Below are 4515 nucleotides of genomic sequence, written 5' to 3' on the forward strand. Positions count from 1 at the left end.
ACCCTTCAGGGTGGAGGTCACCACTGGGGTGCCTGGGCAGTCTGTGTGAGGGGCTGAGGGCTGTTTTCAGGCTGGCGGGTGACTGAAGCTCCCAACCACTCCTTTTTTTCTTTTTAATTTATTCTGGGCCAGCTTTATCTCTGAGGCTTACTCCAGCTCATAGGCCTCCTCTGCTGAAAGCAGGTATCTGGTTTGTTTGGGTTCTGTAATCGAAACACTGTTTCAACTCCAGCTCTGAGATCCTGGCTGGCTGAAAGCAGGTTTCTGGGGTTTTGTTTAGCTTCTATATTTGTAACAATGTTTCAAACTGCAAGCTCAGAGGCCAGCAGTGGCAGGCAGGGAACGTTGGAGTCCTCCATCACTGAAGCAAGCAAGCCTCATGTTCGCTTCAAGCTGCCTGGCTGCCGGCCGCCATCTTGGCTGGCAGTTAATTTGCATATCACCCTGATTAGCCATTGGGAAGGGTAGCAAAGGTACGGCTAATTACCATGTTTCTCTTTTATTAGATAGGATGATATTATGTGTGACCTAGGCACAATTATTTAAAGTTAATAAATTTTTATTTAAGGAATTTCACATGTTCTGATTCCTTCCACTGCCTTAGTTCCTCCTGAATTTGAGGCTTAATCCCTTTTAGAAAGAATGTTTGCTCAATCCAGTGGTCATGTCAGTCAGTCCTATAATCAATGGGACTCTATTTTTCAAGTAATTCACTTTGGGGCCACTGTTAGGGTCAGATTAGATGGATCTGCCTGGTCTCTCAAGTTCAGACACCCTCTAAACCTGAGTGAGTTCAAATCACAGTCATTTCTAAGCCATCACCTCCTAGAACAGCACAGATCTTTAGACTATCCAAATACCTTCAAATCCAGACTTTGTGTTCTCAAGATAAAACCCATGACATTCATATGCCTGTCTTCTTTTCAGGCCACTCTATCTTCAGTCCATTGTTTTTGGACTTTGATACCCTCTTTTTTAGACAAAGCAGCTTCTTCAGCATATTCCTGTTCTAACGATGCATTCATCTTCTTTGGTAATTCAGAACTTACTATGAAATAATTATTCTCTACCAGTTTGATATCACATTCATCACCAGATTCAAGATTCGTTGCAACCTCATCCTCTCTGCTGACTCTTCAGTGGGAGAGATAGATCCACTGTCATCCAAGTGTTTATATCTATGACTGTCAGGGTCTTTTTCTTCTAAATCTTCACCAGCATTCATCTGTTTTGAGGATCCCTTGAGGTGGTATTCATACTTCAGTTTTTCAAGATAGTTGAAAAATCTTCTTGCCACTATTGGCTCGAAGGTTAAACTTTTTCTCCAAAGTAATGGTTTTCATCCAGTGTCTGATTCTAAAAGAGGAAGTGAGGTCTCTTATCTTTAAATTATTTCTTATTTATTTGTGGTTTAGTGTTTTTCCTTCCTTTTGTTCTTCCCTTGGTCTTCCTGTTGGATCATATTTCCTCTTTTTACATTTCTTTTTCTTGAATCTTTCAAAAATAGCTTTTATTTATATTTAGTTTAATATGTATTTTTTATTGCTGACAGTATTACAGATGCCCCCTATTTCCCCCCTACTTTCCCCCCTCCACCCAGCTCCTGTCTCACCCCAGGCTTTCACCACACTATTAACTGTGTCCATGGGCTATGCATATATATCTATAAGCTTTTTGCTGTGCTTTTTGTTTTGCACCCCTGGAAAATTTTATTTGTTTATTTTTCTTTATTGTTGAAAGTATTACAGATGTTCCCTTTGTTTGTTTGTTTTTTGTCCCCCATTCCTAATCCACCCCCCTCCTAGGCATTCACCACGCTATTGTCTACGTTCATATATGCATATAAGTTTCCCAGTTAATCACTTCCCACACACCTCCAACCCCTGCCTTCCCTCTGAAATTTGTTAGTCTGCCCCATGCTTCTATGTCTCTGGGTCTATTATGTTCATCAGTTTATTTTGTCCATTAGATTCCACACATGAGTGACATCATGTGATACTTGTCTTTCTCTGACTGGCTTATTTTGCTTAGCATGATACTCTCCAGGTCCCTCCATGCTGTTGTAAATGGTAAGAGTTCCTTCTTTTTTACAGCTGCATAATATTCCATTGTGTAAACATAGCTTTTAAAGTCAATGGTCTTGGTTCTAAAGAGGAGTCACTGGATGAATGTCTTGCTTGAGCACTTTAAGTGAACTGACACATATTCTACTAGGATTTCTTTGCCTCCATTTAGGTGATTAGGGACACATTGAGTTTTAAATAAGATCCTACCCAAGGAAGAGATATCACTTTGATTTTCAATATTCTATAGTTGAAGCAGATGCTATTATGTAGTCCAGGTAATCCATTCCTGATTCAGATTCTCCAAGTCCCTCTCAAAATTGTTATTCATCACTTGTTCCTTCCTTTCACCAATTTCCACCCAACTCGGCAGATGGCTTGCACCAACAAGCTCTGGTTCAATATAGGCCTCAGCTGCATACTGGCCACCTGCAACCCACCCTAGAAGGTCATCCAGGAACTCCCCCTCAACACCCCCGACTTCAGCACTCCCAGGCAAAAACCACCTGCCTTTGTGAATGTGTGGAAGAAAAGACTAAATCTTGCTTTTCTATTGACCATTTTGTTGTCCTTTAGCGGGTCATGTAATTTCCCCTTCTCCTCTGTCATTTCATACAAAAGAGGTCTGACTAATTGGCAGTTATTGGCTTAAGAAAGTTCTCAACAGGAAGTCAATGCTGTCTTTTGGATCAAGTAGATGAATAATTTACCTATAAAAGACAGCTTCAAAAATTTCAACATGGACTGCATTAGTTGGGGTAAATCTAACTGATGGAACAAGGGAATGTACATAAAGAATCATTAACCAAAATTAATTCCTCATTCCTGTGGCATCGGAAATCACGAATTCTGATGACCAGGTTCATGTTCTCCAGGGAATAAGGTTTCTCTCATCTCATGGCACTGCCATCTTAAATTTTTCATTGCCAGTATCCCCTGCATCATAAGGGGAAGAGAACATAGAGCAGGATCATTTGTTCTAGGCTCTCTGACCTTTAAATGGCACATGTCACTTTAACATCACTGGGTTGACAAGAATTACAGACACAAGACCTGATGGAGATGCAATGGGAAGAAGGAGCGATAGTTCCTGGTGGGCAGCCACTGTCTAGCAGTGTTCTCTACCAAGGAAAGGGACACACTAAGGTGGACAGTTAACTCTCTCTCACGCTAAGTCTCCAGGCAGAACAATAGACAGAATCTGACCCTGACACCTAGTGGAACCTGGAACCTTGGGTCAGTTAGGTATTGGGAGAATTGGTGGTGAATCACTTGGTTTCTTCACTTGAAAATGTAGTCTGAATTATCTGTTTTCAAAAGTTTTCTGGCCCCCGATCGTTATATAAATAAAATGGCAGAACAGCTCTGGCGGAAGGGGCTTTGGGAGGGTCAGGTCCTTTTCACTCCAGCAGGCGCTCAGGAGAATCCCCAGGGGTCATGGGTGGACACTGGGGGAGATGATCCCAGGATCCTTCCTCTGTCAACATTCCCTGATTTAAGGTTCTCATTCTCTCCATTCTCTTTTATTAAGAAAGGCTTATTTAAATGATCACTATAGAAAGTCTGGATCAGAGACTAAAGACTCGCAGCCCAAAGACCTATTTTATTTGGACTGCACCTTTTTGGAATTGCATGTTTTAGGCAACCATTTACAAATCAGTAAAAAAATATATATATAGAATTCACGTTTTTCTAGAAAAAGTGCAAGACCCGGCAACATTAATTCCACTCCTTGAGTGGCAGAAATCTATTGGCTTTGAATACCAGACTCTCTTCCCTTTATCTTTTTTCTTTTTTTTGAAATGTATTTTTATTGATTTCAGAGAGGAAGGAAGAGGAAGAGAGAGAGAGAGAGAGAGAGAGAGAGAGAGAGAGAGAGAGAGAGAGAGAGAGAGAGAGAGAGAGAGAAACATACATTAGTGATGAGAGAGAATCATTGATCGGCTGCCTCCTGCACTATCCCCCTTAAGGATCCAGCCCTCAACCTGGGCATGTGCCCTGACCGGGAATTGAACTGTGACCTCCTGTTCACGGGTCCATGCTCAATCACTGACCCATGTCAACCAGCTCTTCCCTTTTTCTCCAGGCCCCCTCCACTCCTTACTGCCCTTTACACTGGCTGACTTAGCTCTTTTGTGTTAACTGCTTAGCTTCTGTAAGTCATTTAAATTTACAGAATATGATCTCATGGAAAACTATGTGACCTCTTTGAAATTTTTATCTTTTTCAGGCAAGCAGATAATTATTGAAAACTTCTGAGCAAGAATAAATTGAATCTCCATGCTCAATTGTTCTTCACTCTATTATTTTTGATAGAAGGTTCTACTGTATGGTCCTCCCTTTTGGGAGACATTTATTTATTAAATGAATTTTCCACAATAATATTCCCCATTGCCTATGTGACTCCCTATAGCCTTTTGGCTTACAGGGTTTTAGGCTTCTGTTCTGAGTT

The 4515-nt window shown here is 41.1% G+C and overlaps 1 pseudogene; it reads right to left on the reverse strand.

Annotated features, from left to right (window-relative positions):
- Window positions 1–904: 904 nt before the first annotated feature.
- LOC132235939 (TATA box-binding protein-associated factor RNA polymerase I subunit D-like) lies at window positions 905–2350 on the reverse strand (annotated as a pseudogene).
- Between the last annotated feature and the right edge of the window lie 2165 nt (window positions 2351–4515).

The sequence above is a fragment of the Myotis daubentonii genome, chromosome 5, assembly GCF_963259705.1.
Source record: "Myotis daubentonii chromosome 5, mMyoDau2.1, whole genome shotgun sequence".
Taxonomy (NCBI): domain Eukaryota; kingdom Metazoa; phylum Chordata; class Mammalia; order Chiroptera; family Vespertilionidae; genus Myotis; species Myotis daubentonii.